The 16526-nt window shown below is 43.5% G+C and overlaps 1 long non-coding RNA gene across 1 annotated transcript; it reads right to left on the reverse strand.

Annotated features, from left to right (window-relative positions):
• Positions 1-765: 765 nt before the first annotated feature.
• On the reverse strand, positions 766-7162 carry LOC135488007 (uncharacterized). The gene is made up of 4 exons (XR_010446911.1): positions 5015-7162; positions 4804-4879; positions 4582-4662; positions 766-4039 (listed from the first exon to the last, which is right to left on the reverse strand). It is a non-coding gene; the product is annotated as an uncharacterized LOC135488007 (long non-coding RNA).
• Positions 7163-16526: the final 9364 nt, after the last annotated feature.

Raw genomic sequence — 16526 nt, forward strand, 5'->3', positions numbered from 1 at the left:
CAGTGTGCTCTCGAATGGCCGGATGTCTTTTATGGAGACAAGTCTTCAATGTGCTGTCACAATCAGCCAATAAGGTGTCCTCATACATATGTCACTTATGGAGACATGTCTTGTCTCAATCAGACAACTAGATGGTAACGAAGACTTGTCCCTTTTTGAGGCAAGTCTTTATTAAGCTGTCGAATGGATTCCACTTATAGAGACAGGTCTTCAATCTGCTGTCACAACCAGCCAACAAGGTGTCCTCATACATACGTCACTTATGAAGACATGTCTTGTCTCAATCAGACAACTAGATGGTCTCATAGAGATGTTTTTTATGGACGCATACCTTCAGTGTGCGTGCTACACCCAACAGACAACAAGGTGGTCTCATTGAGATGTCACTTATGGAGTCTATCACATGGTGTGCTGTCCTAATCAGACAAAAAGGGGGTCTCAAATGGATGTACCTTATTGAGACATGTGTTCGGTGTGGTCTCAAAGGTATGTAGGCATGTCTTCAGTGTGGTGTCCCAATCAGTCAACAATATTTTCTCGTAGAGTCTAGAGCGTTCCTTATGGAGGGAAGTCTTCGGTGTGCAATCCTAATCAGACACCAAGATGTTCTCAAAAATATATTGCTTATGGAGCCATGTCTTGGTGTGCAGTCTTTAACAGACAACAAGGTGGTCTCACAGAGATGTCACTGTGATACAAAGAAGAGTCGCAGAAATGAACTTTAGCCTAGTGAAAAAGATAAAAGACAAGGCGATAGATTTCAGGTCATTTCATTATTATTATCTGCTCTGCTCATTGCCCACACCAAACCCTTATTCAAGACTTTAAAAGCATTAGAAGTAACAGATATACACACTCTACTACAAATGAAGTTTCTACACAAATTTTTCAATAATTGCGATCCGGGTTACTTCATTCTTGCATCAAAACAAATGACCAAATATATCCTCACAATACTAGAAATGGGCAGAAATCAATAATCCCACGATTCCGACTTAACGTTAGGAAAAAATATCATTTTTGTCAATATCTTCAATTCCCTTTCTGCCTTTAAGTATCAGGACAAAATTCACACTCACAGCCTTCATGACTTCAATATGTATAAAAATCATTTACTGGGATTATACTTTCAATATTCACCACACATTTAATTTTGCCAAACATGATTATCATTTGTACATGGCTGGGGCACTTGAGATACATTATCACAGTGGCAATTGCAGGACAAGGGCTTTTAAAATTATGTCAGTCATTTCAAACAACTTGATCTGTCTACTACTCTCATATATAATGAGGTCAAATAAGCTCAAAAGGCCCAAAAACGGTTGTTGTCAGACAAAAATATTACCGGTACAAGTACTTGCTGGAAATTCTTGCAGCCATTCAGTTCACTGTCACGCTGATTTCAACTTAACTCAATGAATGTTATCTTGGGACTTGAAGAAATGTGTTATTACCCCACAACTTGGGCATTGTCACGTTTCTCAGGAAAGTCAAGTTTTTCAGATAAATGCCAGAAAAAGCCATTATCTCTCGTCAAAGGGCTCTAGTTGAGATGAGGCACGAGCGAAGAATGTAAATGTACTTATGGACGCCATTTTTCAAAACTTTCCCAGATTACTCAAACAAATTATTACAGAAAATGATTAACGAGTGTCGCGTAAATGAATACGCACATGGCTTGATTACACGACACACCTCAATCTTTTATTTTAACTTTATATTCAAAACTTGCGAATGACCAATGGTGCGCAGTCAACCTCTTGAATCCCGGTGACCGACCAGTCAGTCATTTTGAAATAATGTTTTTTCCCAACGACCGACAGGTCGGTCTCAGTAATATTTTTATTCCCTTGAGCTGGGACGCTATTTTATTGCTGGTTTTAGCGTGTTTCATGTACAACAGGGTCAGTTAGAGCATGCCTGGGTAGATGGTGCCTCGTTACCGGACTTTGGCAGTTGTATGCGGGCGCTATACATCGTGAAAGTCAGACCCAATTTCGCAACCACGTGACCACCCTGGGATCCCGTGATTTTCAAGTTTTGGGAGTCAAGAGGTTAAACGCAGCAAACCAATCTAGAATGATCTGGATCGGTCAAGATCGGTCAAGATCACTGGTTCCGTGTAAATGGCCCTCACGTGTCTGCATAGGTTATGGTATTCCAACCACTTCAAGCACTTGGGTTGGTACCAAAATTATTAAAGGACCTTAGGCATTATTAACCCTTTGGCTACCTAGGCCTATGTAACGCGATGTACCGAGATTTTTTACCAGTTTTATGCAAAATAACGTAAAAATACTTATAAATATTGTACCTCCTTCATTATGCATCCTTGATTAATAAAACCATACATTTTTGTAAAGCTGATTACCTTGGCTATCAATTGGCGTTGTTTCTCGGTATCAATTGGGTAAGAGGTAATCAATAATCAGTAATAATCAATATTTTTTGATTGATTTTGCTCTAATTGATTGATTTTTCTGATTTGAACAAAGTATATGGAACTGTAATTGATGCAGATACAACCTGTTAATGATCAACGTAACTTGATTAATAACCTTTGACTATTGTCTATAACTGATTGATCGAATAATACAAAATAATATTAACTTATATGCTAATCAGTTCTTGTACTGTGACGCTGCACAAGCGCCAATCAAACTGCAGCGCCCTCTGAAAACTATGAATGAAACTAAACCTAGTCTTCTGCAGATCACCAGGGACACGAACATACAATAGCGTCTTGCGTGTACCGCGAGTTCTATACTAAAGCATTAGTATAGGGATGATATATCGTACCTCCCACGCGAGACAAAATACAGGGACGATATATCGTCCCCTCTAGGGAGGCAAGAGGTTAAGGGCAATATTACCCAGCTGTCCGCTGCCCAGTCACCTCCTGTTCTACATAAGTAGTTTCCATCAACAAATTGCACAAAAAAAGGAAAAATTCCAAAGACTGAATTATCGCGCTTTTCTGATGTTGACCCATTTAGCTCTCCAAGCAGTGACCCTTTTCAGGTGGAACAGTGCACTAGTAAGGCGTTTCCTGGAGTAAGGACCTACCCTGTGACGTCTTGGTACTGATATTATGGCGGGAAAGGTATTTCGTGCCAGGACTTGTGCTACTAGAAATAATGAATAACACGTTTTTCTACTATCTAAGAGCTGAAACAAAATGGCTAAAGCATCAAACATGATTGGAGATTGGAAAATAGTTTATAGGTGAACCAGAGGAAGAACAAAAATACTGCAATAACAAGAGCAACGCAGGGTGTAGCATATGCCCCGGTGAGCACATTGAGTTGGTGTATTAGGAAAGTGAAGTGTTTTTCAGACAACCCCGGGCAGCTGGTGTCATTGCTGACTGGGTTTAGTTGACATCGTGAAAGAGTTATTGGTCTGTAATGCCCGCTGTACACGTTATCTTTTTCTACCCACATAAAAAGTTACATGGTTATTACTCATAGCATTCTCGTTAAAATGAGCGGAAACGAAAAGTTTACAGACGCCTGACGGACATCGGTAAAACATAATGCCTCCGCAATGCTTTACGCATTGGCGGGGGCATAACAAGCTGCCTATTACTTTAGAGTCACACTCCACCAAAAAACATCGATGAAACCCCAGTAAAAACAGTAGTAGTAGAAGATTCAGCAGAAAGCATCTAAAATTGTTTGGGTAGACACCTGCGATATAAATTAAAACTGACCACATTCGGCATTTAAATCAACCGTTCTAGGAACAAACGTCTCGGCGCCAACACCAGATGTTGGCGAAAATGACATAATATCATGTAAAATCCAAGGAAGACATCAAGGAATCGCCTACGAGTGGGCACCTGCAAAAATGTCAGTTGCAGCAGGAACTAGTCTAATCCAGAACGTGTGTAATCCATTTGTGATTGTGTAATTCACTATGAAATAAATCCTTAATCCAATGTTTCCGTTTCTTCCATGCACCGACACTGCCTCAAGAACATTTCCGCCTCAATTTTGTTGAGTCCCTTGCATTGTTGTACTAAACAAATCATAGCCTGGAAAATAAAATTATAAAATTTCATCTATGATGTGATGATAATGCTTTACTTTGATAACAAATTAAGTGTATAATAAGAATGCAGCGGACAATCAAGTGACATATTTTCGTGTTTCCCAACAAAATCAGCCCAAATAACGATAATAACAAGGAGTTTTATATGGCGCTTTAAAAGAGCTTTCATTACCCAGCCTATCCAGAAGGTAAGAGTTACAAAGTGGCACATGCCGGGTATCGAACCCAGGACCTCCCGATCACAATGTTGATGCTCAAACGTTGTGCCACTGCGTTCCTCTGAGCACAAATTATTCCATATGCCTGAAAATGTACCCATCTCTGTACGTAGGTCTTTTATTGTTTCATGACTATCCACAGGACAATGCATGAAGTGATTCAAAATCATCGATCTCTAGGCACTGTATTTGGTTGCAGCCGGTCAGTTTAACCCAATTCGCTTCAAGTTTCTCGCCTGTCATGTGCTGTACTTTCATGGAGAGATACCATCAATAAGGCTGACCATTTGTCAAATTTCAGACCCACCTCTGGCTCACAGACATTCATCATGGTTTTCATCTCTGTCTGCGGCAACTCATCCTAAAAGAAGTTTATGATGGCCTCCATCTGAAATAACATAACATTTGTCAAATGAAAGGTATCTAATTGCTGTTTGCTGTGCAAATTGTCCATGACGAAGTTGGAAGATGAACTGATGGAGAAGACATGAATGGTTAAAAGGCAATTTAAAAATTGCATGTTTCTTACCTCCCAGTCCTAGATTGTTGTAAAGCTGTTCTGGCTTCTTACGAAAGGTTTCTTTACACTATGTTTATCACACACGCTGCAAAAAAATAACAATTTGAATCCTTTGAAAACATTTCGACAATCATATTCATCATAAGAATTGTTATGGCGCCACTGTGCCACTAGGACGAAAACTAAATCAAGACAAAAACGTCAAACAACATAGACTTACCGAGGGAAAAATCTGTTGTTATTCATTCACTCCTTGTACGAGTTCGATCCACTCTGTGTCCTTGGAGCGGTTTCCGTTTATTCTAGGGATGCCATCCCTTTATGACAGTTTATAATAATTTGCATTGATATATACTTTAGAATCGAGAAAAGATTCAACCCGAATAAATGAACGAATGAAAATCAGCACAGAAGGCGAATTAGTTATCAAAGTTCCAAAATAAAAGGGCGGACGCAAGTTAACTATTCGCGGATCGTGTGCACACAATAAATCAATAAATCAAGTCATTAATTGTTCGAATTGAACGGATTGAACGTATAACTATAATTTCTCACAAGTTTACGGAACATAAGACGGTGGTTGGCTCCTTGCCAATTCAAATACATGAATGAAGTACGCGAGTCGCACGGCTATAATACATATGCATTCGGAGAGCGCGATCGCTACTGGGAACCTTTTGGTCGCTCGTGGGACCCACTTTGATGATCGCCGCCCAGACCCTCACGTGACCCGCGTGTTAATAGATGGCGACGGTGTTGTTCCAGGCGGCGGTCGACCTGCATATTTAATGCTTTCCCTGTGTATTTGAGTATAAACTTGTACGATAAATGATAAGCGTGCGTGATCCGTGGTTGATGGATACTAATATCATAATATGGGGGAAGGCGCCGTGGAGGTCTATAGCCAGGGTGGGGTGGGGGTTATAGTTAGGTCGGATGATGGTATCATGGCCGTTGACCGAAAAGCAGTGGGGGAGGACCAGGGAATATGGGGGCTATAGATATATTTGAGTATAGATTTATACGATAAATGATAAGCGTTTGTGATCCGTAATTGTGGATACTAATATCATATAATAAATATGTTTTTGTCCGCTCGGAACTGTTTAATCTACAGACATAGGCATCACACTGTAGGCTCTAATAAGATCAATACCCATGTCGTGATTTTACTATTTAGCAAATTTTATCCCGGCAAATTATATTTTAATGTGATTTATCCCGGCAAATTATATATTAATGTGATTTGACAGGTCATATTTAGGCCTAATACTAATAGTGATCAACCTTGTTACTATTGATTGATTATTGGCAACAATCACTGTTCATTAATAAGTTCGAGGAAAAATTTTGAGATCAACTTTGTTATCCGAAGCGTATAGGCCTAGGATTGATTGATTATGTCGTTTATCTTGTAATATTCATGTAACTATGTACACTGTATTATGATGTACTGTCTGTACTTTTGTGATAGCTGTGCAACTGCAAGTAAATACTTAGTTAGTTCATCACCTTTCGTACAGATGGCACTGCAGGTGAGGGGTTTGGTGTGTTTGGGAAAGGTCTCCCCTTGAGCGGTTGAGGACAATGTCACAACCAGAGGATTTTTATCTATGGTATGGGTTTGCCAAGGCTTCTTTGAGGGTTTATAAGCGCGCAGCAGAAAAGCCGAAGGCTTTTCTGCGAAGCGCTACTATGGTTAACGTGCATACGACGTCATCCAATGTAAACAATGTTTCTCAAGTCCATGGATTCGTTTCAAATGGCTTAAATTTGACTTAAAATGGCCGCCAGAAGAGATAAACGCGCGAAAGTAGTAACTCGACTATTCTGAGCTCCGAGAGAGAACCAGACGATTATTCTCACTGTTTTTTAATCAAACTTCAATTTCTGGGGGTTTACCCCCCGACATATGTGTTTTGATTTTTGAGACTTTAGTAATGATATCCAAAAGATGCTTAAAATGGATATAATCCCGAAATAATGAAGCAAAAGACGGGCAGGCGTTCCGAAAAAAAAAATGTTATTTTGAGATTTCAATAAACCTTTTGAACGAATTCCACATGGGCCGTGGTGGGATCCGAAGACACCTTAAGGAGGAATGCATGTTTTTATGGGGTACCATTGGTTTTGCAGATCTTCTGTTTTTTTCTAAAGAATAATCAATATTCGCTAGCAGGCTTTTTATGCTCCCAGGTATGAAGAGGGTTCTATGTTCCTCATGTTCTTTGTTCATCAGTCTGGTGTTCCTCAAGAGTCAAGTGTCTTCAAGTCTCTTGGCCTGCAAAAACCCTTTCCAACCAATTTTTTATGCATTAACCATTCGGCAACATGTTGGTGGGGGAAAAACCTGATCCCTGACCCCTTGAATTGGTTGGCCAGGTACGACCACAAGCAATTGTCTCAAAGAAGCCACCAGTACGACCTCTTGGTAGTCTTGCCAATATCATGCCAGTGAAAAGGAAGGGTAATGATGGTTGAGGGTTGCAGTTAGGGTACCATCGAAGGAGTACCTCTTCCTCGCTCTGGGTTAAACGTGTCAGTCAAAGGCCTGCACCATCATGAAGGTTTGGAGGTTCCACTCAAGCACCCCGGGGTAAGCAGCTCAGAAGGACTTATTGAGAGGCCAATAGGGGGGTTGAGGGGCCTTCCCCCAATGCACTAGCTAAAACATGTCAGAAGGACAGGGGTTGGGGGGGGGGGGGGCTCTCCATTGCGACAGTTGCGTGAGTTCAATAGAGCTTGCACTTTACATTAGAATCTGCCAGAGTCCCAGACTACGATAGTCTGGACACCTTTCGGGGGGGGAGGGGGACATTTTCCATTTCTTTGCCGACTGACGATGGAGTTGAGTTAGGCCCCTACTGCTAATGCGATACACGGAGAAAACTGTCTATCAAAACAAAAAATTGGCGGAAGGAACTATAGCAGGGTCCCAACCAGGGGGTTTGGGGGGTTTCCCCCCAACCTAAAGGCGCTGCGCGCTTACTAGGGCACTGCACTGATAATATTAACGAATTATGGGCTTTTCCCCCCGCATTGATGTAATCTGTAGTCGTCACAATCAACTATCATAATCATGTCGGTACTTTACGCATATTACATGTCCGTGTATGTAAAGTTTAACGAGTTAACAACATGTTCATCGAAACTGCCAAGTGGCCACACAAATTCTAAAACGATTCCTCTTCCGAATCCATCGCACTACAAATGGTGATTCGAACTATGAAGCATAAAAATTGGGTTTGAAAACACTAATCACGAAACTATAATTTGTCTCAAACCGCCATTATTTCCCCCCCCCCGCTTTTCGCTGTTGTTTTTCAACCATTCTCAACTGCTTCCGAACGGGCCGCATTCAATCGGCGGGGCGTCTTCGGCCCGACTACGACTTTCGTCCCAACAAGAATCCTTTCTGCGGCTGTCTTAGTGCAGACAATGACAGTCAAACCTTTTTTGCCTTTACATACATGTAGCACGAGAAGTAAAAAAGCTTTATGGACTGAATGATGCAGGAGCTGAGCTTGTGTATGAAGTTGAACTTCATACATCATACATGTATGAATTTTAAGAAAAGAAGTTTGACCCAGCACAAAGCCCAAAGTCAGAGTCAGATGAAAAAAAGATTTTATTCTGCTTTAACTCTTTAAATCCTTGAATTTTTTTTAGTGTTTCCCAGTATTTCAGCAATTTTCACCCCAAACGACCTCCAAATCCCCCCCCCCCCCCGCCATGTAATATGTAAAGAGCAATCTCTAGTGAACTCACACAACTGTCCTTCTGACATATATAGCCAGTACATTGGGGGATGAGTCCCCCAAACCCCCTCCCCCGTTCTCTGAAAGTGACAGGTTTTAGTCAGTACATTGGGGGGAAGCCCCCCCCCCCATTGGACTCTAAAAATAGAATTCCTTGGAGACGCTGAACAATAAGGCCCCATAAAGAAATAGTCCCCGCCCCGGCAGCTGCCTCATATCTGCTGACAGAAGCAGCTCTTTGTGGTGAAATAATAATTGAATGCATGTCATGACACCCAGGAGCCTTTTCTCATTTCTGAAACAGTTGCATGGTTGGAATGAATTTCCAAATCAGTCCGTCAAATCTCTATGCAATGAAAATTGAAATGTCACAACTGTCTCCACCGACGTTGTCCTGTATGTCCTAGCAGACGATTTTTAAATAAATGATGTGATTGATATACTTGTAGATTGGAATGAATTATTTCTTCAATGATATGAAAGTTGAAAACCCTCGAGTACGAAAATGAGGAGGCAAGACACATCATGCATGTCATAACACCCTGGACCTTTTTCTCATTTCTGAAACAGTTGCATGGTTGGAATGAATTTCCAAATCAGTCCGTCAAATCTCTATCCAAATGGAACATTATGACCACTCTATATTTGTGCAGTAGTGTTAAAACTGACTTTTTGAAGTAAAGTACGTAAATCGAGAAGAAGAGGACGTTTACTTCGTCTGCAATGAAATGTCACAACTGTCTCCACCGACGTTGTTGTCCTGTATGTTCTAGCAGACGATTTTTAGATACATGATGTCCCATACCCGCACTTCAGGACAGTGGCGCCGGTGTGAATAAATCTACTTGCGTGAATGGTCAATGGCTCATGACGTCATGAAATAATTGCGTCAACAACGGGAATCATGGTAACTGTGGTTGCGGTGCGTCGTGAAAGCAGGATCGGCAAGCGCGGCCCGTATGGAATGCAACAAACTGTACCGGAACCGGAACTGTCATGGGTCTGCACTTTTTTTTTCAGATTCGATGGACATGATGGATATATGAATTTTGTTTACACTTTATACATACACGTAACCATTACACTCACTACGTTGTGTGAGTGATTAATTTCACTAGTATTATTTCATCAAATGGATGAAAACAAGTATACTGCCATTATTGCATATCCCTAAACCGCCCGAAAACCAGCCTTAGTTTCATGATGGCGATGGTGTTGCTTGAGATTTAGATTAGGTACGTACTGGCAGGCAGCTAGGCTGGGAAACTAGACAAAAATCAGTGTCGTTTGCCATGGTGATGCTGGCCGATGCTATTGCGTCCTGTCAATCAAATATCCTTTAAAAAATTGTATTTGGTAAAACATCTTGACAGTACATCTGCTGTGCACACATATGCTACCGGCTGACCGACTTTCGAATGTGGTCTCGAGCCAAGATGCATCCTTTTCTGTGAAGATCTATTGTAAACATGGTTTGTTTTGGCGACCTTAGGTGGTGCCGGCGTATCTGGCAATGCTGCAAAGGTCCTATAAATAGACGAATTCGAAGAAGTTTGTTTTGGTGCTGACCAGATCGTGGTGTCTCTAGGCATTGTTTTTCTGTGTTTCCCCCTATTGAAAAGTCATGGTCTCTCTAGCTGCCTATTGTTTGGAAACACTGACACATGGGCAGGCGGTATTTGCACCACGCCACCACGGGCACTACGCGACCACCACGCCACCACGCGAACAGGCGGAATGATCATAATGACGATATCAAAACAGCGGTCGATTCATTGGATCATGGTTTCTTGGAACAATTATAGATGGCGTTGGCTGCTATCCTAGCTTCTCTGATGCCCGTTCTTGGAACAAAGGCGTACGCCAACTACGGAAATACGTACTGAATTACCGTTGAGTAACTTGACCTACTCCAACTGACGACTGACCTGCAAAAACCATACGAGTTCGAGTGGGTTATATAGTCTCCCTTTAAAGGGGTGGCCGTTCGTTTGGGTGGGGTGGGTTGGGGGGGGGGGGAGGAGTTAGATTTATCACTCACTCGAACACGTGTGCATAGTTCCAACATACTGTTGTGTGAGAGACCCTTATTGGCGACTTTGTGTAACTTTATCTTGCCTACCTAGCTGTTGCCTATAGTTTCCCATTAAAGGGGGACTATGTAGGAGCAGGGGGTCAAATTGGCCAACTTTAGCTGACTTATAAACAGAGTAAGGGCATTAGGTCTTATTTGATTCATCACTGAATGTATCCCTGTTACAGGCGTGACTAGGTTAGGACAAACTGTGAGAGGTGAGAGACTCACTATAAGTTGAACGCTGCTGGGACCCTCTGATCGCTGCTGGGACCCTCAGTACTGTCTCCATTAGAATAAGAGTGATTATTGGCAATAATCAATCAATACTGCTGGGAGAACTAAGTTGATCGCTGCTGGGTGAGGGTCTGGTGAGGGTCTGGGCGGCGATCATCAAAGTGGGTCCCACGAGCGACCAAAAGGTCCCCAGTAGCGATCGCGCTCTCAGAATGCATATGACCTAGGGCAGAATGTTCAAAATCAATGGCCTGATATGAAAGTTAATGCAGTAGTCATCTTTAAATTCCTGAAAAATCACCCGGACTTTTAAAACTGGGGACTATACTGACTTTCAAATGACTGTAATACGTCTACGATGTATAAGCCTGGGCCCATATTGCTATTCATGAAATCCCATCAAACAATAGAACAGGACTTTTAAATAGTGGACTATATTTACTTTCACACCAGTGTCACAGTCTTCATAGTGTTTAAAGGGACGCTATAGGCAGCAGCTATGTAGGCAAAATAAAGTTACACGAAGTAGCCAATAGGGGTCTCTCACCTCTCACAGGACGTCGAAACTATTCACACATGAGACAATACACCTATAGGCAAGATGAGCCCGTCAGGTATTTGAAATCACTGAACCATTGTCGAACAATAGGGCGGGACCTTTAAAACAGGTCACAATATTTACTTTCACATCAGTGTACCAAATAGGCCTTCAATGCATAAGCGTACATGCCGTACAGGACCTTTACCGGGGACAAGTCTCTGTACAACACGAATTCGCAATAATAGGTCTCCGATCTATACTTTCTCCGCAGTGACAGTATTGTGATAACAATAATGGTGTGATAAGATCTCTCATGACAAACGGTTGGACACGGATGTATAGCGGCTTAATAATAGCCCTGCTTTTTGCGAATGCCATTAACAAGTAATTAATACTCGTAAATCCCGTCAGGCAACAGCGCAGTATACCAACATGCCATCTATAATTGGTAGGTGTAACCACAACTCTCAAGTGTCTGTGGTCTGATGGTCTGTTTTGATATCGTCATTATGATCGCTCCGCCTGTTCGCGTGGTGGCGTGGTGGTCGCGTGGTGCCCGTGGTGGCGTGGTGCAAATACCGCCTGCCTCCAATCAAGGCTAGGATTGAGTTTAAGATTCTCTGTGTTATCCACAAATCACTGAATGGTGTGGGACCTGAGTACCTCAGTGACCTCCTTCTGGAAACAGAAGGTCGCACTCGGTCAGTTGCCTCCAAGGCCCTTCAGGTCAAACGTACCAGATCGAGGTACGGTGACCGCAGCTTATCAAGGTTCGGCCCGTACCTCTGGAATAAACATCCAATCGAACTAAGAATAAGATCCGAGCCGGAAAAAACGTTTAAAAGACAACTAAAAACTCTGCTCTTCGAACGAGCCTATGGGGAGGTGGCGCCTGGAGCGTGGTGCGACCACGGAAAGGCGCCTTGATACAAATGTAACTTGATTGATTGATTGATTGATACTTGTTCAAATCAGAAATATCAATCAATTAGAGCAAAATCAATCAGAAAATATTGATTATTACTGATTATTGATTACCTCTTACCCAATTGATACCCAGAAACAACGCCAATTGATAGCCAAGGTAATCAGCTTTACAAAAATGTATGGTTTTATTAATCAAGGATGCATAATGAAGGAGGTACAATATTTAAAAGTATTTTTACGTTATTTTGCATGAAACTGGTAAAAAATCTTGGTTTATCGCGTTACATAGGCCTCGGGAGCCAAAGGGTTAATAATGCCTGAGGTCCTTTAATAATTTTGGTACCAACCCAAGTGCTTGAAGTGGTTGGAATACCATAACCTATGCAGACACGTGAGGGCCATTTACACGGAACCAGTGATCTTGATCGATCCAGATCATTCTAGATTGGTTTGCTGCGTTTAACCTCTCGACTCCCAAAACTTGAAAATCATGGGATCCCAGGGTGGTCACGTGGTTGCGAAATTGGGTCTGACTTTGGCGGTTGTATGCGGGCGCTATACATCGTGAAAGTCCGGTAACGAGGCACCATCTCCCCAGGCATGTTCTAACTGACCCTACTGTACATCAAACACGCTAAAACCAGCAATAAAATAGCGTCCCAGCTCAAGGGAATAAAAATATCACTGAGACCGACCTGTCGGTCGTTGGGAAAAAACATTATTTCAAAATGACCGACTGGTCGGTCACCGGGATTCAAGAGGTTGACTGCGCACCATTGGTCATTCGGCAAGAAACACAGTGTTTAAGTTTTGAATATAAAGTTAAAATAAAAGATTTAGGTGTGTCGTGTAATCAGGCCATGTGCGTATTCATTTACGCGACACTCATTAATCATCTTCTGTAATAATTTGTTTGAGTATTCTGGGAAAGTTTTAAAAAATGGCGTCCATAAGTACATTTACATTTGTGGTGATCTGGTAGCTCTTGGTGTGTTGGCTTTAGGCCAGATGGCGCCACCAGTCTCTTCGGAGGCTGCCGGGTGACGGGACCATGAGAGACACCGTAGGAGTGGGGGAGGGTGAAGACGGCATGGTTTTAGATGAGATGTGAGGATTCTGTGTCGAAGGAATAAAGGGGTTTTATAGACATGAAGGTATGTTAGCGTGAGTTAATGCCGAGCAAGGAGAAGTACCCCCGACGAAACTTCACACTGGTGACAGCTGTACAGGAATTCTGGACCCGATCGCAGTTAATTTCCCAACTTTGCCGGCCCTATCTGACACTCGCGCTTGCGTGCGGGCTTGTTGTATATACTGCGGCAGTGTATTACGGCCTCTTGTTTTTACGCCGTTCGTTTGTGTGCTACTGTGCTATATTTAATTGAGTTTTGTGTCGGGTGAGCACTGCAGGCATTGCCTAGACACAAGCATTAGTGAGTTGTAGCGCCGTGGTTGGCTTTCATGAACTTTCTGCCTGGATTTTTAGTATAATTATATTGCCAGTCTCGCGCACTGCATGGCTGGTACTGGGCTAGTCCACAAGTGCGAATGTATGGTGGCCTGTTAGGTGTGCTAACGCTCTGTTCTGCATTACCAGTGGTACACGCTCTGTAGTGCCAATCACTATAGTATTGTTCATTAGTTAATGATATTGTGTTTCTATTGCGGTAATTCTGGTCGGCTATTTGTTGTGGTGGGAGAGTATACTTGTTTATTGCATATTCATTAAGTATTATCGAAACTCATAAATATGGCTGAATTCTTTGATGTGGTGACGGATCAGAATTGTAGAACTCCGATAGTGCAGGGGGGTGTGGTCCCGGCCATGGACACCCCACGAGGACCACCGAGGGCTGCTGGATTATGTGCACCACCAGGTCACAACCCTTACCGAAGAGTGGGATTTGAGGACTTCCAGCGTAGTGGTCCCCGTACATTGAACCTGTCCCCGGCATCACCTGGTACACCCGCTTTGAGAGCCAGTAGTACCCCGCTTCCACCAGTGACCCCTGCTGGACAGAGGACACGGGAAGATTTGGATGCTGGTGCAGACAAGGGAGAATTGATGTCATCATTTCTGGACTCGTTTACATCCTTAGTCGAGAGCAGATTGAAACAGGAGGGGACGGCCCGACATTCCTCTGCAAAAGTGCAGGCCCCCAAACCATTTATGGTTAATCAGAGCTTTCGGATATGGCTTGAGCGCTTTAACACCTATGCTGACCTGACAAAAATACCTGTGTCGGAGAGGAGGCAGCAAATTCTATCGCGTCTTGACCATCAAGCATACATGGCTGTAGCAAATTTGCACTTGGCCCCTTCCTTGACGTATGAGGAGTTCTCTAGTGCACTTGAGCATAGATTCCACAATGTGACCCGTGAGGACTATAAACTACAATTAAGGGCACGCACACAGGGAAGCTCTGAATCTTACGAAACATTTGCTGACGTTTTATTGGAATTGGCCCTAAATGCTTATCCAGAAAGTGGGTTTTCCCTACAACAAGAGATGGCAAAGGACCAGTTTCTGTTGGGAGTGACTGCCACAGAACCTGTTAAGCAACAACTTCTCATGAGTTCCCCAAAATCCGTGGGAGAAGCCATAAGGAAAGTGCGTCAGCTAGAGGCTGCACAGCTCCTTCTCAAACAGGGGACCAGGCAGCGTGAGGATAGGAATGATGGTAGTGCATCATCCGGGAAAGGCAGGGTGGCAAGTGCTACCTCTGGGACCACTGCACCGAAAGCAGATTCGGACATAAGCAAGGTTCTGGACCTGCTGCAGAAGATGGAATCCAGGATAAGCAAGTTGGAATCCACCGGCACAACAAATTCTGAGAGGACGTCTGAGGACATGCGCTGTTGGCGTTGTAAGGAGTGGGGTCACCAGGCCCGTCAGTGCCCAACCATAGAGTGCTATAACTGTCATGGCACTGGACATATGGCCAGGTCTTGCCCCCAGAATGATCAGGAAAACTCCAAGTCGGGGTCGTCACGGGGCGGACGGACCCTCAGACATCAGTAGAAGCTCCAGCTGGCATTTGGTGTGGGAATGAGTCACTGGTTCTCCGAGGTAACGTTCTGGCTACCTCCGAGAATGGCACTGCTCTAGATTTGCCACCTTCTGGCTACATTTCCCCAAATGCTGAGCATGTACGGGTATCTGTCCCTATGGATCACCTGATGACCACCAAAGAGACCATCCATAGAGTCCCAGATGACAACACCATTTCTGGAGGGCGGCATACTGGAGACACCGCTCTGGGTATCTCTAGCACAGAGTCAGTCACCGCTCTGGGTAAGACTGAAACACCATTACCATCGACAGGGACCCTAAACCCAGATGCAGTAGAATTTCAGCCATTGGGCGGTACCAACCAAAGGAGACCTCTCTCTATTGGTCAGATTACATTTAAAGACACCAGCTTGTATGTAAATGGAGAAATTGAAGGTACACCAACCACAATGCTCCTTGACACAGGTGCAGCTCTTACTCTAGTGAGTGGCGACCTCTGGAGAAGATGTCCAAGTTCTTCAGGCCGACCACTCCAGGAGGTAGATGCAAGCCTACAGTCTGCAACAGGAGAAGAATTGAAGATTCTTGGGATGGCTGATGTACCATTAGGCCTTGGATCCTCGCAGTTTAGCCACCCAGTTGTGGTCGTTGAGAACCTAGCCCACGAGTGTCTACTGGGAAGTGACTTTCTTCAAGCTCAGGGTTGCAGTATTGACTACAGAACTGCCACCCTTGAGGTGGCTGGGAATGAGGTGCCCCTACGCAACCAACAGGGTGTCCTCAAGGTATGCAGGGTGATCATGGGGAGGAATACAAGAATACCTGCAGGAACGGAGATGATCCTGGCCGGGAAACTGTCTAGGAGCAGGAAGGAAAGCCATCTCACCCCAGGTCTGATAGAAGCTCAAAAGGGCACTATAGGCTTTACAACAGGGAGGTCCCTGGTGTCATCCGACTATGGGAAAATGCCGGTGAGAGTGGCGAATTTCACTGACAAGCCAATTTTTATCAGGGCCTGCAGGACAATCGGTTGGTTCCATCCAGTGGCAGAGGTTGGGTCAGCCGAGAGGATTCTGTCCCCTGGGATGGATGGATCCCCACCGGTAGATAAGGAAGGGGTGCAAAATCTGAATATTTGTTCTGCTGGTAAAACCAAGGTTGAGACTACACCGGAACAGCCAA

This window comes from Lineus longissimus, chromosome 5 (genome assembly GCF_910592395.1).
Source record: "Lineus longissimus chromosome 5, tnLinLong1.2, whole genome shotgun sequence".
NCBI lineage: Eukaryota > Metazoa > Nemertea > Pilidiophora > Heteronemertea > Lineidae > Lineus > Lineus longissimus.